This window comes from Microcaecilia unicolor, chromosome 11 (assembly GCF_901765095.1).
Source record: "Microcaecilia unicolor chromosome 11, aMicUni1.1, whole genome shotgun sequence".
Classification (NCBI taxonomy): Eukaryota; Metazoa; Chordata; class Amphibia; order Gymnophiona; family Siphonopidae; genus Microcaecilia; species Microcaecilia unicolor.
Window position 1 is genome coordinate 70025764 of NC_044041.1, and position 19218 is coordinate 70044981.

Consider the following 19218-nt stretch of genomic DNA (forward strand, 5'->3'; position numbering starts at 1 on the left):
TTGCATAACAAAGCAGAACGGTTTACAAGTCAGAAATTGTACAATAACACACACATTAATTTAAACTAGTAATTGCATTGAATGATAGGACAGAACAAACAAAACTTTCATACAAAAGATAATAACATAGGCACTCCCAACAGTCATACATAGTTATCTAATGTTAGCATCGCCTTAAAACAGTCTAAAGCACTCTAGGCACCTATGTGGTCTTCCTACTAAAATGTAGTGTTACATATCAAAGGCTGTTTGGTAAAAATAAGTTTTCAGAACTTTACAGAAAAGAGAGTATGATTGTTCTAATTCAGTTGGCTGTGGCAGAGAATTCTGTAATGCTGAGGATAAAAAGAAGAATGCTGATGCACGGGTTGATTCCCATCTAGCCCTTGAAGGTGAGGGTATCACTAGTCTATTGTCTGTAAGTGAACAGAGCATTCGTGTCGGTGTGTATGGAATAGTTACATAAGTAATGCCATACTGGGAAAAGACCAAAGGCCTATCAAGCCCAGCATCCTGTCCCCGATAGCGGCCAATCCAGGTCAAGGGCACCAGGTAGCTTCTCAAACGTACAAACATTCTATACATGTTATTCCCGAAATTGTGGATTTTTAGTAGCGGTCTATGGATGTGTCCTTTAGGAAACCGTCCAAACCCTTTTTAAACTCTGCCAAGCTAACCGCCTTCACCACATTCTCCGGCAACGAATTCCAGAGTTTAATTACACGTTGGGTGAAGAAAAATTTTCTCCTATTTGTTTTAAATGTACTACACTGTAATTTCATCGCATGCCCCCTAGTCCTACTATTTTTGGAAAGCATAAACAGACGCTTCACATCCACCTGTTCCACTCCACTCATTATTTTATATACCTCTATCATGTCTCCCCTCAGCCATCTTCTCCAAGCTGAAAAGCCCTAGCCTCCTTAGTCTTTCTTAATAGGGAAGTCGTCCCATCCCTGCTATAATTTTTGTCATCCTTCGCTGCACCTTTTCCAATTCCACTATATCTTTCTTGAGATGCGGCGACCAGAATTGGACACAATACTCACACCATGGAGCGATACAACGGCATTATAACATCCTCACACCTGTTTTCCATACCTTTCTTAATAATACCCAACATTCTACTCGCTTTCCTAGCCATAGCAGCACACTGAGCAGAAGGTTTCAGTGTATTATCGACGACGACGACGACACCCAGATCCTTTTCTTGGTCCGTAACTCCTAACGTGGAACCTTGCATGACGTAGCTATAATTCGGGTTCTTTTTTTCCACATGCATCACCTTACACTTGCTCACATTAAACATCATCTGCCATTTAGCCGCCCAGTCTCGTAAGGTCCTTCTGTAATTTTTCACAATCCTCTCGCAAATTAACGACTTTGAATAACTTTGTGTCATCAGCAAATTTAATTACCTCGCTAGTTACTCCCATCTCTAAATCATTTATAAATATATTAAAGAGCAGCGGTCCTAGCACGGACCCCTGAGGAACCCCACTAACTACCCTTCTCCATTGTGAATACTGCCCATTTAACCCCACTCTCTGTTTCCTATCCTTCAACCAGTTTTTAATCCACAACAGGACATTACCTCCTATCCCATGACCCTCCAATTTCCTCTGTAGCCGTTCATGAGGCATCTTGTCAAACACCTTTTGAAAATCCAGATACACAATGTCAACCGGCTCCCCTTTGTCCACGTTTGTTTACTCCTTCAAAGAACTGAAGTAAATTGATCAGGTAAGATGGGGTTGCCGTATAAAGCGCTTTATGTGTCAGAATGAGAACCTTGAATTTCATTCTGAAGTCTATCGGAATCCAGTGAAGATGATGTAAGAGAGGAGTGGCCCTATCATATTTTGAGACTTGACAGATAGGACTGTATGTAGAATAAACATTAATCAAATACCCAAAGTTTTTGTGGATGTGTACTAGAAAAGGAAAGCTCAATGCATTTAAGTTTAGTTTATGACAAGAGGTGGCAGCAGAGAGTCAGTGAGGCAAAGCCAAGTTCCCTCCTAACTAATGTCCTTTCATACTCAAATTGTAGTGAAGGTCATACTTTTTTTTTTTTTTTTTACTGGAGAAACAGAGTAAGACAGTAAAAAGATTGATGTTGTATTTGCATATAGTGCACCACTTCAGGGAATGTTTGCTTAGGTTACCAGTTTCTAAGATTTTAAACAAAATATGGATCAAACCCGCCTAATTTACCTTCCAGTGCAATATTGATGTCTACCCCCCCCCCCCCCCCCAGTAACCAATGTGTTTATTCCATGCTTTTTGCACTTTTACTGATTTTGCCTCCATCTCTCTGTTCCTGCCTGATTCCAGTTGCTTCCAACCACATACACATTTTCTTTAAAGTTAAGGTTGTAAATCCTGCTTCTGTATAGATTTTGTAAAACCCTCCCTTTTCCCTCACCAGCAGAAGCAAACTACACTCTTGAAGAAATGCACTAGCCTTATTTACAGTGGGGGAAATAAGTATTTGATCCCTTGCTGATTTTGTAAGTTTGCCCACTGACAAAGACATGAGCAGCCCATAATTGAAGGGTAGGTTATTGGTAACAGTGAGAGATAGCACATCACAAATTAAATCCGGAAAATCACATTGTGGAAAGTATATGAATTTATTTGCATTCTGCAGAGGGAAATAAGTATTTAATCCCTCTGGCAAACAAGACCTAATACTTGGTGGCAAAACCCTTGTTGGCAAGCACAGCGGTCAGACGTCTTCTGTAGTTGATGATGAGGTTTGCACACATGTCAGGAGGAATTTTGGTCCACTCCTCTTTGCAGATCATCTCTAAATCATTAAGAGTTCTGGGCTGTCGCTTGGCAACTCGCAGCTTCAGCTCCCTCCATAAGTTTTCAATGGGATTAAGGTCTGGTGACTGGCTAGGCCACTCCATGACCCTAATGTGCTTCTTCCTGAGCCACTCCTTTGTTGCCTTGGCTGTATGTTTTGGGTCATTGTCGTGCTGGAAGACCCAGCCACGACCCATTTTTAAGGCCCTGGCGGAGGGAAGGAGGTTGTCACTCAGAATTGTACGGTACATGGCCCCATCCATTCTCCCATTGATGCGGTGAAGTAGTCCTGTGCCCTTAGCAGAGAAACACCCCCAAAACATAACATTTCCACCTCCATGCTTGACAGTGGGGACGGTGTTCTTTGGGTCATAGGCAGCATTTCTCTTCCTCCAAACACGGCGAGTTGAGTTCATGCCAAAGAGCTCAATTTTTGTCTCATCTGACCACAGCACCTTCTCCCAATCACTCTCGGCATCATCCAGGTGTTCACTGGCAAACTTCAGACGGGCCGTCACATGTGCCTTCCGGAGCAGGGGGACCTTGCGGGCACTGCAGGATTGCAATCCGTTATGTCGTAATGTGTTACCAATGGTTTTCGTGGTGACAGTGGTCCCAGCTGCCTTGAGATCATTGACAAGTTCCCCCCTTGTAGGTGTAGGCTGATTTCTAACCTTCCTCATGATCGAGGATACCCCACGAGGTGAGATTTTGCGTGGAGCCCCAGATCTTTGTCAATTGACAGTCATTTTGTACTTCTTCCATTTTCTTACTATGGCACCAACAGTTGTCTCCTTCTCGCCCAGCGTCTTACTGATGGTTTTGTAGCCCATTCCAGCCTTGTGCAGGTGTATGATCTTGTCCCTGACATCCTTAGACAGCTCCTTGCTCTTGGCCATTTTGTAGAGGTTAGAGTCTGACTGATTCACTGAGTCTGTGGACAGGTGTCTTTCATACAGGTGACCATTGCCGACAGCTGTCTGTCATGCAGGTAACGAGTTGATTTGGAGCATCTACCTGGTCTGTAGGGGCCAGATCTCTTACTGGTTGGTGGGGGATCAAATACTTATTTCCCTCTGCAGAATGCAAATAAATTCATATACTTTCCACAATGTGATTTTCCGGATTTAATTTGTGATGTGCTATCTCTCACTGTTACCAATAACCTACCCTTCAATTATGGGCTGCTCATGTCTTTGTCAGTGGGCAAACTTACAAAATCAGCAAGGGATCAAATACTTATTTCCCCCACTGTATTTATTGGGATTTATTCACTGTCTTTATGAAGTAGCTGGGTAAAAGTTAGGAGTGCTCCTACTCCCCAAGACCAGACGTGTCAAACATGTGGCCCAAAGGGAGGAATCTAATGCACATTTTGAATTTAACACCTGGTTTAATTACACAATGTAAATTTCACTCCTAAGTAATTGTAATGAGGAGAATAGGAAGGACAAATATTTTAGTGCAGCCCATCGATGAATGCATGGCTGCCATAGTAGCCTATCATTAGACATGAGTTTGACATATCTGCCCAAGACCATTAGGTTCTCACCTGGCTCTGGCCAGGGAGGGGGTTAGAGTCAGGGCACAACAGAATGAACCACATAAGTAGTTTGGTGTTTACCTGGCTTCACTGGCATTTGTTGTTCTTTTAACTCATCTAAAGACTGTTGTGTGGCTAATAATTGAGCCTTATTGCGAGGGGAAGGATCAAGACCATAAGCCGTCTGGTCCTGTGTTACCTGTTTTTCCAACCTTAGCAACTCCAAATGTCCAGATGTTAAAGACAAGCATCACATCCAGGCCTGCTTTAATGACCTATGTCCCCCCTTCCTCCCAGTCAAGCAGCACAGCTTCATTAGTCCCCTACTGAAAGAAAACACCATAAATGTGCAGAGCCATTGTCTAGGCCATGCTGCTCATAGCTAGGGTTACCATATTTTGTCCCCCCAAAAGGAGGACACATGCCCCCCTCCTTTCACGCCCTCGCTCTGCCCCCTGTCACCCCCCTCCCCTTACCACTGCCCTGGTGGTCTAGTGACCTCTTCGTGGCAGGAAAGAGCCCCCTCTTTCCTGCCCGGAGCGCTGCCCTGCATGCATCCTTCCTATAGGTGATCTCAGCGCCGATTCAAAATGGCCGCCGAAAGTCACGTCAACTCTCGGCGGCCATTTTGAATCAGTGCCAAGATCACCAACAGGAAGGATGCATGCAGGGCAGTGCTCCGGGCAGGAAAGAGGGGGCTCTTTCCTGCCCCGAAGGCGGAAGAGGTCACTAGACCACCAGGGCAGTAGTAACTAAGGGGAGGGGAGGCTAGCAGTCTGCCCGTTTGTCCGGATTTCTGGACAAACGGGCAAGCTAGTGGGCGGGCCGTCCTACGGCCAGCCTGCCCGTTTGTCCAGATATCCGGACAAACGGGCAGATTGGCAAAACCCGCCTAGTTGCCCGGACATGTCCTCAAAAAGAGGACATGTCCAGGTAAATCCGGACATATGGTAACCCTACTCATAGCTCTGTTGGTTCTGCCCCTCAGAAACAGGAAGTCCATGTCAGAAGGGGGCAAGACTAGCAGAACCATCAGTGATGTGGCCTAGACAGCAGCTGCACACCTTTATATTGGTTTTGGAAGCAGTGGAGGTGGGGGTAAGGAAGCTGCTGGACCAGAGTGCAGAAATGCCTAGGGTGACCCATCCCAAACAGTGAGAGTGAAGGCCAATGAGTGAGGGGTTTTTTCTTGGTGCATTTGGGATATAGATTTGGCACAATGGTGAAGAGACTGAGGCCTGGGGAATGGCTACTGGCTACTTTTATTGACAAGCAATGCCTTCATGTGAATCTAAGAATGGATTTCCATGTCATGGGTGACATATTACTTATTTTAAACCAGGGGTGTAGGTACACCCAGGCCCACTCAGTCTCTGTGATCACCAATCGGTGCCTGTCTGCACAACCACATTCTGTCATGTGCAGTTGTGCAAGGCAGCCTCCAGCACGGTCCAGCAAACAAGTAGCACAGCAGTCCTCCTGCCTTTACTGGGAAGAGTCTATCGGGACTTGCTTTGGTGGCTGATGCAGCATACATCAGCATCTGCCATGCCACCCCTTCAGCTGATTCTGCTGCAGTGCTGCTTCTTTTCTCGTGATGATGATGCCTGCACAGTGACTCCACGGCCCGTGTGCACTGGTCTGCCACAGCTCGGGTCTCCCTCTGCACCGTCGTGATCACAGCTCCAGGACTCAACCCGGAGTAAACATAAGTACATAAGTAGTGCCATACTGGGAAAGACCAAAGGTCCATCTAGCCCAGCATCCTGTCACCGACAGTGGCCAATCCAGGTCAAGGGCACCTGGCACGCTCCCCAAACGTAAAAACATTCCAGACAAGTTATACCTAAAAATGCGGAATTTTTCCAAGTCCATTTAATAGCGGTCTATGGACTTGTCCTTTAGGAATCTATCTAACCCCTTTTTAAACTCCGTCAAGCTAACCGCCCGTACCACGTTCTCCGGCAACGAATTCCAGAGTCTAATTACACGTTGAGTGAAGAAAAATTTTCTCCGATTCGTTTTAAATTTACCACACTGTAGCTTCAACTCATGCCCTCTAGTCCTAGTATTTTTGGATAGCGTGAACAGTCGCTTCACATCCACCCGATCCATTCCACTCATTATTTTATACACTTCTATCATATCTCCCCTCAGCCGTCTCTTCTCCAAGCTGAAAAGCCCTAGCCTTCTCAGCCTCTCTTCATAGGAAAGTCGTCCCATCCCCACTATCATTTTCGTCGCCCTTCGCTGTACCTTTTCCAATTCTACTATATCTTTTTTGAGATACGGAGACCAGTACTGAACACAATACTCCAGGTGCGGTCGCACCATGGAGCGATACAACGGCATTATAACATCCGCACACCTGGACTCCATACCCTTCCTAATAACACCCAACATTCTATTCGCTTTCCTAGCCGCAGCAGCACACTGAGCAGAAGGTTTCAGCGTATCATCGACGACGACACCCAGATCCCTTTCTTGATCCGTAACTCCTAACGCGGAACCTTGCAAGACGTAGCTATAATTCGGGTTCCTCTTACCCACATGCATCACTTTGCACTTGTCAACATTGAACTTCATCTGCCACTTGCACGCCCATTCTCCCAGTCTCGCAAGGTCCTCCTGTAATCGTTCACATTCCTCCTGCGACTTGACGACCCTGAATAATTTTGTGTCATCGGCGAATTTAATTACCTCACTAGTTATTCCCATCTCTAGGTCATTTATAAATACATTAAAAAGCAACGGACCCAGCACAGACCCCTGCGGGACCCCACTAACTACCCTCCTCCACTGAGAATACTGGCCACGCAATCCTACTCTCTGCTTCCTATCTTTCAACCAGTTTTTAATCCATAATAATACCCTACCTCCGATTCCATGACTCTGCAATTTCTTCAGGAGTCTTTCGTGCGGCACTTTGTCAAACGCCTTCTGAAAATCCAGATATACAATATCAACCGGCTCCCCATTGTCCACATGTTTGCTTACCCCCTCAAAAAAATGCATTAGATTGGTGAGGCAAGACTTCCCTTCACTAAATCCGTGCTGACTTTGTCTCATCAGTCCATGTTTTTGTATATGCTCTGCAATTTTATTCTTAATAATAGCCTCCACCATCTTGCCCGGCACCGACGTCAGACTCACCGGTCTATAATTTCCCGGATCTCATCTGGAACCCTTCTTAAAAATCGGAGTAACATTGGCTACCCTCCAGTCTTCCGGTACTACACTCGATTTTAGGGACAGATTGCATATTTCTAACAGTAGCTCCGCAAGTTCATTTTTTAGTTCTATTAATACTCTGGGATGAATACCATCAGGTCCCGGTGATTTACTACTCTTCAGCTTGCTGAACTGACCCATTACATCCTCCAAGGTTACAGAGAATTTGTTTAGTTTCTCCGACTCCCCCGCTTCAAATATTCTTTCCGGCACCGGTGTCCCCCCCAAATCCTCCTCGGTGAAGACCGAAGCAAAGAATTCATTTAATTTCTCCGCTACGGCTTTGTCCTCCTTGATCGCCCCTTTAACACCATTTTCGTCCAGCGGCCCAACCGACTCTTTGGCCGGTTTCCTGCTTTTAATGTATCTAAAAAAATTTTTACTATGTATTTTTGCTTCCAACGCTAATTTCTTCTCAAAGTCCTTTTTTGCCCTCCTTATCTCCGCTTTGCATTTGGCTTGGCATTCCTTATGATCTATCCTGTTACTTTCAGTTGGTTCTCTTCTCCACTTTTTGAAGGATTGTTTTTTGGCTCTAATGATTTCCTTTATCTTACTGTTTAGCCACGCCGGCTGACGTTTAGTCTTTTTTCCCTTTTTTCTAATACGTGGAATATATTTGTCCTGAACCTCCAGGATGGTGTTTTTAAACAACATCCACGCCTGATGCAAGTTTTTTACTCTGCGAGCTGCTCCTTTCAGTCTTTTTTTCACCATTTTTCTCATTTTGTCGTAATCACCTTTTCTATAGTTAAACGCTAGCGTACTTGATTTCCTAGTTTCACTTCCTTCAATGCCAATATCAAAACCGATCATATTATGATCACTGTTATCAAGCGGCCCTCGTATCGTTACCCCCTGCACTAGATCATGAGCACCACTAAGGACTAAGTCTAGTATTTTTCCTTCTCTTGTCGGCTCCTGAACTAGCTGTTCCATGAAGCTGTCCTTGATTTCATCAAGAAATCTTATGTCCCTTGTGTGTACAGATGTTACATTAACCCAGTCTATATGCGGGTAATTGAAATCCCCCATTATTATTGTGTTGCCCAGTTTGTTTGCGTCCCTGATTTCCTTTAACATTTCCGCATCCGTCTGTTCGTCCTGGCCAGGCGGACGATAGTACACTCCTATCACTATCCTTTTCCCCTTTGCACATGGAATTTCAATCCACAGTAACAGGTAAAATCAGGGGCTGCTGAGTGCCCGATTTCTCTAGCACTGCTCACTACCCAGTGGTGTTCCTTGTTCAGCTGCCACCCGGGGCGGATCACCGCTTACCCCCTACCCCCCAGCTACAGCATCATCGCCCCCTCCCCCCCCCCCGGTGCAGCACGACACCCCCCCAAGTGCAGCGTCATCTCCCCCTGGCGCATCACCTCCAAACCCCCCCACCGGGTGCATGCTTCTTACCTGCTGGGGTGCTGGGAGCAGCTGCGCAGCTGTCAGCTCTGCCAGTTCCCTGCTCCCTCTGCCCCAGAACAGGGAGCAGGGAACTGGTGGAGCCAATAACCGCACAGCTGATCCCTGCACCCCTCCTGCAGTGTGCACCCAGGGTGGACCGCCCTCACCACTCTCCCTCAGTACGCAGCTGTCACTACCCCCGCCGCAGCCTCGGGCACTACTGCAGGAATCAGCTTGATGAGTTTGGGCCTTCTCTCCAGGCAGCACTCTGCACTAGAGATTTGCACAGGGACAGAAGTCTTATCCATCCCCGCCTGTCCCTGCTGGAATCTTACCCATCCCTGCAAGAATGTAACCCATCCTTACCTGTCCCCACCCAGTCCAGCAAAAACTTAATGGTACATAAAAAAAATTTTCAGTCAGCTCTCGGTCTCTGGGTTTGAGCCGCAGCACTGCAGGCAAGGAAAGAATGGTAGTTGGAACCTGGCACACTCTGGTGCACACATGTAAGTCTTGTCTCTGATTCACTGGCACTGTGTGCTGAGAGGTCACCACATGTACATGCCAGTAGGTCAGGTGATGCTCATGCCTGTCAGAGTTGAGGTTTGTGCATCAGCCCGGGAGCAGAGAGGATTAATAGTAACATAGTAAGTGAAGGCAGATAAAGACCTGAATGGTCCATCCAGTCTGCCCAGCAGTTATACTCATTGTCAATTAATGATTAAATAGACAATGAAAGTGATATTATATACTTGATTATGGTCTTTCTTTAGTGTTTCTGGGACATAGACCATAGAAGTCCGCCCGGCCCTATCTTTATGTTCTAACTGCTGGAGTTGCCGTTGAAGCCCACTCCAGTCTATTCGTCTTCTCATTTGCAGGACAAAGACCATAAAAGTCTGTCCAGCACTGTCCACATGTTCCAGCCACTGAAGTTGCTAAACTCGTTCCAGCCCATCCTAAACCAGATTGCCATATATGAGACACAGACCATACAAGTCTGCCTGGTATCGGCCCTAGTTCATCACAGCCAGAGTCGCCATCTAAGCATCACTTGACACATCCACACACATATAGCCATTTAAGTTTAGTTTTTTGTATAACTTTATTTTATACCCTTTATTCTGTAATTGATGAGGGTTGGTCTGTGGTCTGCATGTGACTGAAGAGAGAGATTACAAATTAGAGATCCGGGGGTAACGATACGAGGGCCGCTTGATAACAGTGATCATAATATGATCGGTTTTGATATTGGCATTGAAGGAAGTGAAACTAGGAAATCAAGTACGCTAGCGTTTAACTATAGAAAGGGTGATTACGACAAAATGAGAAAAATGGTGAAAAAAAGACTGAAAGGAGCAGCTCGCAGAGTAAAAAACTTGCATCAGGCGTGGATGCTGTTTAAAAACACCATCCTGGAGGTTCAGGACAAATATATTCCACGTATTAGAAAAAAGGGAAAAAAGACTAAACGTCAGCCGGCGTGGCTAAACAGTAAGATAAAGGAAATCATTAGAGCCAAAAAACAATCCTTCAGAAAGTGGAGAAGAGAACCAACTGAAAGTAACAGGATAGATCATAAGGAATGCCAAGCCAAATGCAAAGCGGAGATAAGGAGGGCAAAAAAGGACTTTGAGAAGAAATTAGCGTTGGAAGCAAAAATACATAGTAAAAACTTTTTTAGATACATTAAAAGCAGGAAACCGGCCAAAGAGTCGGTTGGGCCGCTGGACGAAAATGGTGTTAAAGGGGCGATCAAGGAGGACAAAGCCGTAGCGGAGAAATTAAATGAATTCTTTGCTTCGGTCTTCACCGAGGAGGATTTGGGGGGGACACCGGTGCCGGAAAGAATATTTGAAGCGGGGGAGTCGGAGAAACTAAACAAATTCTCTGTAACCTTGGAGGATGTAATGGGTCAGTTCAGCAAGCTGAAGAGTAGTAAATCACCGGGACCTGATGGTATTCATCCCAGAGTATTAATAGAACTAAAAAATGAACTTGCGGAGCTACTGTTAGAAATATGCAATCTGTCCCTAAAATCGAGTGTAATACCGGAAGACTGGAGGGTAGCCAATGTTACTCCGATTTTTAAGAAAGGTTCCAGAGGAGATCCGGGAAATTATAGACCGGTGAGTCTGACGTCGGTGCCGGGCAAGATGGTGGAGGCTATTATTAAGAATAAAATTGCAGAGCATATACAAAAACATGGACTGATGAGACAAAGTCAGCACGGATTTAGTGAAGGGAAGTCTTGCCTCACCAATCTAATGCATTTTTTTGAGGGGGTAAGCAAACATGTGGACAATGGGGAGCCGGTTGATATTGTATATCTGGATTTTCAGAAGGCGTTTGACAAAGTGCCGCACGAAAGACTCCTGAAGAAATTGCAGAGTCATGGAATCGGAGGTAGGGTATTATTATGGATTAAGAACTGGTTGAAAGATAGGAAGCAGAGAGTAGGATTGCGTGGCCAGTATTCTCAGTGGAGGAGGGTAGTTAGTGGGGTCCCGCAGGGGTCTGTGCTGGGTCCGTTGCTTTTTAATGTATTTATAAATGACCTAGAGATGGGAATAACTAGTGAGGTAATTAAATTCGCCGATGACACAAAATTATTCAGGGTCGTCAAGTCGCAGGAGGAATGTGAACGATTACAGGAGGACCTTGCGAGACTGGGAGAATGGGCGTGCAAGTGGCAGATGAAGTTCAATGTTGACAAGTGCAAAGTGATGCATGTGGGTAAGAGGAACCCGAATTATAGCTACGTCTTGCAAGGTTCCGCGTTAGGAGTTACGGATCAAGAAAGGGATCTGGGTGTCGTCGTCGATGATACGCTGAAACCTTCTGCTCAGTGTGCTGCTGCGGCTAGGAAAGCGAATAGAATGTTGGGTGTTATTAAGAAGGGTATGGAGTCCAGGTGTGCGGATGTTATAATGCCGTTGTATCGCTCCATGGTGCGACCGCACCTGGAGTATTGTGTTCAGTACTGGTCTCCGTATCTCAAAAAAGATATAGTAGAATTGGAAAAGGTACAGCGAAGGGCGACGAAAATGATAGTGGGGATGGGACGACTTTCCTATGAAGAGAGGCTGAGAAGGCTAGGGCTTTTCAGCTTGGAGAAGAGACGGCTGAGGGGAGATATGATAGAAGTGTATAAAATAATGAGTGGAATGGATCGGGTGGATGTGAAGCGACTGTTCACGCTATCCAAAAATACTAGGACTAGAGGGCATGAGTTGAAGCTACAGTGTGGTAAATTTAAAACGAATCGGAGAAAATTTTTCTTCACCCAACGTGTAATTAGACTCTGGAATTCATTGCCGGAGAACGTGGTACGGGCGGTTAGCTTGACGGAGTTTAAAAAGGGGTTAGATAGATTCCTAAAGGACAAGTCCATAGACCGCTATTAAATGGACTGGAAAAATTCCTCATTTTTAGGTATAACTTGTCTGGAATGTTTTTACGTTTGGGGAGCGTGCCAGGTGCCCTTGACCTGGATTGGCCACTGTCGGTGACAGGATGCTGGGCTAGATGGACCTTTGGTCTTTCCCAGTATGGCACTACTTATGTACTTATGATCCTGTGTGTTCATCCCACGCCTTTTTGAATTCCGTCACCATTTGTGTCTCTACCACCTCATTAATGGAAGACTTCCTGCATCTGAGCATTTTATTATTGTCCATTCATTTTGGTTTCAGTATCTCTTTTCTGCTTTCCTCAGTTTTTTTTTTTTTTTCTATCTTTGCAGGGTCTCTACTTGACATTTCATCTTTATGTCCACCATCCATTTTCCCTCTGTATCCCTGTTCATCCTGTCCCTTCCGTGTCCTTGTACATATCCTCCCCACCTTTTTCAGCATTGCTCCTCTGTGTCCTTATCTATCCTCCCTTTCAGCTTTGTCCCACTCTGAGGCATATTTTCAAAGCATTTAGCCTCCCAAAGTTCCATAGAAACCTATGGAACTTAGCCTCCCAAAGTGCTTTGAAAATATGCCTAATTGTGCCCCTGTCTACTCCTTTCAACTTCGCCCCCTCTGTGTCATTATTTAAACTATAAATACAATTGGAACCAGAACTGGTTTGAACCGGAATGCAGAATCTGACTTCTTGAGATTCCAGGCCCAGTGCCATTTCATGGATAAGGTTGTTGCTCTTTGTATCCTGGGAGTTAGTGCTGTTATGTTATGGTAAGGATCTAAATGTGATTTTTACATAGGATTGCATACCTAGTCTGATTAGGTTTTCAGATGCAAATCTAACTCATGAATATTCATTGTGGATATCCTAAAAACCCAATGTCACTGGGTGTACCCTGAGGACTGGATTGGGAATGGCTGAGTTAGCTCCTGATACTGGAGCAATGATTTCCATATTCCTTTGGAAAATGTTTTCAACGTAGTTTAACATAAGAAAGTACATAGAAAAATGTGTCCTATTAGGTTTCAGTTTGCTGTTTTCAGGTTTTCTTGTTGGGCAGACTAGATGGACCGTTCATGTTTTTATCTGCCGTCATCTACTATGTTACTATGATTGTGTTTTAATATTTTACTTTAATACAGTTTTAATCCCGATTACAAAGCCACATAGCCCATTCACTTTGAATAGGCTGTGCTGGCATTGCCACACAGCTTTGTAAACAGGGGTTAGTTTGTTGTAATATCAAATGGAGTTTTAGAAAATCTTGCAGGATCTGACGTGTTTTGAGGTGGTTGTAGATTGTGTCTGGGAGTTTAAATTATGAGACATTGCTTCAGTTGGAACCGAACTAAACAGATTTCAACTGGTCAGAACCAGTTTTGACTGATTCAGACCAGTTCAAACTGGTTCTGACCTGACCAGTTTAGACCATTCAACTGGTTCCGATTTGTTAAAACCAGTTCAGTCAGGAGGGGGGAGGGGAGATTAGGGTTAATGGGGAGAGGGGAGGATATGGGGGGGGGGGGGGGGGGGGGGTTAAAATTAAAATATGTATGTTTGTCATTCCTTTATCCCAGAACTGTGAATGTTTGAGCTCTGTAATCAGTCCTTTGGTTTTGATATTTATGTATGCCTAATGTTGTGCCAATAAACAGATTTATATATTAAAAAAAAAAAACAGTTCAGACAACAGGCAGCCTACTTTGGATCAGTAAAAAGACCTGCACAGTCCATCCACTCTGTGAAGAGTAGCCTCATAGTTAGTGCAGTGGCCTGTGAGGCAGGGGAACTGGGTTCAATTCCCACTGTAGCGCCATTGCCCCATGTACAAAATAAGTACCTGTAAAGTGTTTTGACTGTAGTCACAGAAAAGCAATATATCAAATCCCATCCCCTTTCCCAACAAGATAAGCTCATTGCATATGGTATGATGCAATACGACATATGCATACTTTATCTATAATCAAATGTCTGTTCGTAAATTGAAACTCTACCCAGATAACACATACATACTCTGGACTGGCAATAAATCAAGGCAGCCACTAAAATCTTTTCCAAAGTTATTTCCATTAGAGAGAGAAAAATTTTAATAGACTCTGAGTTAATGATATATTTTATTATAAGGTGTTTTTTTAATTGGAAATTGCTTCAAAGATAAAAGCCTTTATTGGAAAGGAAACAACTACAGGTAGTGATGCAGACAATGGTGATGTCACATGTAGACTGTTATGATATTGCATACCTAGGGCTGCCAGAGAAGCAATTGTGCAGGATTCAAGTAGTACAAAACCCTGTGGCAAAAATAATAATGGGAGGTAGCTAGTTTGATCATGCTGCTCTGGTGTTGGTTCAGCTATATTGGCTACCTATTAAAGCTAAATTGGAATTTAAATTATTATTAACCAGATAACATTATATGGATAGTCATCAGTACCTTAACTGGACAATTTATCCAGTTGTTGACTCTATGTATGCATTCTTGTAGCCCACTATTATCCAAAGACAAGTTTCAGTTGAACGTGGCTTACAATTTAGTTACATTGTTTATTCCTCCATTATAACATGGGAAAGACTTCTGTACACTAACAAGTTTTCTGAGGGGCTGTCTTGAAGGAAAGTAGGAAGGTAGTTTATGTGGTAGGTTTGTAGAGGTGGGACACTGATAGAGGTAGAACAATAGGTTTGTTTGGTTTTCGGAAGTTTTAATTTTTAATGCAGAGCTCCTAGGTTAAGACCAGGGATTCTCAACTCAGTCCTCAGAACACACTGAGGAAGTCTGGTTTTCAGGCTACCCACAATGCATATCCTATATTATAATTCTCACCTCCAATGTTCTAATCTTGCTGCCTGTGTCCGTGGCTCCTTCGGAGTTGCTGAGCTAGGCTCCATAGTCAGGCTGACGTCACCGCTGCAATTATGCTGTGAACTTCAGAACCTGCGAAAAAAGAAAAAAAAAAAAAAACACCCCAAAACATTCCATGCCTCACAGCTAATCCATGTCCAGCGACCCTCCTCTCTCCCCTGCCCCCGCTGCAGCCACCCATGTCCAGCAACCCTCCTCTCCCCCTGCAGCCACCCATGTCCAGCAACCCTCCTCGCCCTCTGCCCCCCCTGCAGCCACCCATGTCCACCGACCCTGCTCTCTCACCTGCCTCCCCTCCAGCCACCCAGGTTGTGTAGCGAATTCTTCAGGGCAGGCAAGAAAGATCCCCGGTCCTGCCTGCCCGCTGCTGGCGCTGACCCTCCCCCGCTGCCAGGTCGCTGTTCAAAATGGCCGCGGAGACTTACAAAGGCGGCCTCCAAGACTACAGCAGAAGTCTTGCAAGTCTGCCATTGGATGTCTCGGCGGCCATTTTGAACAGCGATCTGGCAGTGGGGGAGGGTCAGCGCCAGCAGCGGGCAGGCAGGACCAGGGATCTTTCCTGCCTGCCCCAAAGAATTCACTACACAACCTGGGTGGCTGGAGGGGGGGCAGGGGAGAGGAGGGTCGCTGGACATGGGTGGCTGGAGGGGGGGCAGGAAGAGAGGAGGGTCGCTGGACATGTGTGGCTGCAGGAGAGAGGGAGGGGGTCCTCAGACAATAAAGGGGGGGAGGGGGTCCTGAGAGAGGGGGGATGGGGCACACACTCACTCACAACACTCTCTGACACACTATCACACTCTATCTCTCTGTCACACACACACAGACACTCTGTCTCTCATACATACAAACAAACACACACACACTCTGTCTCTCTCTCTCTCTCATTCTCTCTCCGACACACACACTCCATCTCTCACACACACTCTCTCTCTCTCAAACATACACTCCGAGGAAAACCTTGCTAACGCTCATTTTATTTCTGACAGAAACAGGCCTTTTTTACTAGTACATGGATAAATTTGCATAGAACAGAGGTAGGGTGTGTAAACCGTGGGGGGTGGGGGGGGGGGGTGGGGATCCTGAAAATCTGACCTGATAGGTGCATCTCAAAGATGAGGTTCAGAACTTCTGGTTTAAGACAGATGCTGCACAAGATTAACTTTGGAAGGCAAAAATTCAAATTTTATAGACCTACAAAAACCGCTGCGGTTAATATTTTGGAGCAGTAATCCTGCTTGTCCAAACCACAGCACAAGAGCTTTCACTGGTGAGGACACTAAGGAAGCCTGTGGCAGTACTGTGAGGTTAATTTTTTATATTTGTATTTCAATCATTTTTATTAAGGAATATGCAAAACAAAGAAGGCAATAGCTATCGAATAACAATACTAGAACCATGAAAACTCATCACCCATCCCTTATTCCCTTTATAATCAGTCACCCTGGCAGAGCATGGAAAACAACCAATTCTATCTTTGTTAAAATAAAACCCATTAATCAAGTATTTAGCAAAGAACTACGAGCCTTTGGGGGTGTTAACCAAAGCTTTTCACATATTGCCTGAAATTGGCATCCCATAGAATGGGAGAAATCCTAAACAGATAAATGCGCCAAATGCATTTGATGGTTCATAAATGCTGTCCAGTGCTGTATGGAAATGCAGGTGTTCACCAAGACAGATTTAAGAGCAAAAAAAGACAGCCTACTGTAAAAATCCTTTAAAGCCTGGAGGCAAAGGGGTTTGGTAAGAGAGAGTAATTGAAAAGTGCATGAGGATGTAAGGCCACTGGATAAGTCCATAGCTGATGTACAGTTTTCCAGCACTTACCTCCAAAAATCTGATACCACCAGACATGTATTATATTTTATTAATTGCTTGCTTTAAAAGGTTCTAGCTGATTATGCCAGACTGGGGGCTATTCTTGCATTGATCTAAGGCAGGAGGTTCTTAACCAGTGGTGCCAACGACCCTAAAGAGTCCAGGAAGAGGTTAAACAGGGTCTGTAGAAGGGTCTTGCAATTTAGTTCATGTCATTTTATTCAACACCATTATGCACAATTTATGTAGCACTGTAGCTTTTAAGTGTGACTTTTTTGGTAGTACAAATGTGTACAATTGTTATTTTAGCAATGTTAGCAGCTACACATATATAGCAGTCAGTATCACTAGTAGAAGACACGTTTTAGGAAGGGGGGGAGGTGTGGGTTTCAGTGATCAGTTAAGGGGGGGGGGGACCAAAAAAGGTTAAGAACCCTTGGCCTCTTTTCATTTAGGATGGAGAAATACCTGCGCTCATTGGTGAGACACTGCTGCTCTCTGCTGGAGCTTTTCAGCTGAATACACAGGCACAGCACATGCATTCTCTCAGCAAATCTTTGAAGGCTGATATAAGGAATGGAAGAGCATGTCCCAGTTTCCAGCAGTAAGAAGCTTCTCGCAGTCCCCATATCCCTTTTCCCAGCAACAAAGTAAGCCATGTCATGCAGTATCCACTACATACTGCTAGCTGAGAATCATAGAGCCCCTATGAATAAATAATATGGCCTTAAGCACAGGCTATTGTGTTACTGTCTCTGACTGAGGGAGGGGGGATGGTTAGGGTTGCATCTTTCACATTACACCTCAGGGCTGCGTGACAAGAGGAGATGCAGTGAGTTTCTGACTGTGCAAACTGAGCCATGTGCACCTGTTACTTGCCTGGGGGGGTGGCTTTGCAAGCAAGTTCTCTCCAGCTTCCATCCAGACTCACTGTACTAAACATTTTTGTTTTACAATCTGTACAACAAAAACTGTTTAAAGCTTCATCTGCAGTTGCTGCATCAAACAGTTAGTGATCCTGTATTGGATTTTCAGTTTCAAGAGTCATTCTACCAACAGGCAAAATCCAGTCTAAGCAGGTATATACAGGACTCACTGGTGACAAACCACACACCAGTGCTTAATCAGAAGTTCAACCTCTACTGCCCTACATCGAATGAAGTGCCTTGCATAGGTTAACTTACAGGTAGTCTAACCTTAATAAAATTGCTGGGATTCAGCTGTTTGTGTAAGAAGCTCCCGCCCCCCCCCCCCCTCCCCAGAAGCCAGCTGGTCCTCGCTACAGCTGTAACTGTCTGAGGAAGAACACAGAGCCACTGGTAGTAGAAATGCCAACACTATGGAAGTAATTAAGTTATTCCATGAATCAAGTGGAAATAAAAGCAAGAAAACAATTTCCAGTCATATCATGGTTTTGCAAGCCTGATTAAAAGCCATTTCCAAGTACACTTGCTAGGGTGCCTTTACCCAGAGCTTAATTTCTGGGGGTACAGCCTGGACCCAGAAACGTTGCCAGGTTGTAGAGTTGGGGGAGAAGACCTTTTGTGCCAGTATAAGGCAGAAGGGCCAATCCACCTAGGTGTTATTTCATTCAAAACTCTTGCACCACCCCTAGCTACACCTCTGCCTAGCACAGTTCTACCACTGCTTTTCAGACCCCAGAGCAGCAAAGGAGTTCTGCTCCAGCACTTCCTCCTAGACAAGCTGCAAGTGAAGGGAACCAGAGAAAACAGTCACTCTGCCCCCTAAATCTAGGGCAGTGGCATAGGCACAGGAGGCCTTGCCCCTTCCCATCCCCCACTTTGGGCTCAGGTCCCTTCCAAACCAGCAGCACCTGTTAAATAGAATGGATAGTGGAGCCCCACCAGTAAAATAAATTTGCCCACGAGACACACACTCCCGGCCTTCTCCTTTTGCTGCTGCAGGAAACAGGAAGTTGGCAGCGTACCTACAGCTGTCAACTCACAGAGTCGGCCTGCTACCATAGGAGCCAACTTTTCAAAATTATTGGGGGGTGCTAAGCCAAATGGAAATAATCCCTCCCTGGACACACAAGGAATTTCTCAATATTGAGGGTGCTCAAGCACCCCCAGAGTCAGCTCCTATGCCTGCTACTGAATACCTGTTTCTT

The 19218-nt window shown here is 45.1% G+C and overlaps 1 long non-coding RNA gene across 1 annotated transcript; it reads right to left on the reverse strand.

Moving 5' to 3' along the window:
- Positions 1 to 51: 51 nt before the first annotated feature.
- Positions 52 to 14948, reverse strand: LOC115481175. The gene is made up of 3 exons (XR_003943898.1): positions 14871 to 14948; positions 9160 to 9161; positions 52 to 65 (listed from the first exon to the last, which is right to left on the reverse strand). It is a non-coding gene; the product is annotated as an uncharacterized LOC115481175 (long non-coding RNA).
- Positions 14949 to 19218: the final 4270 nt, after the last annotated feature.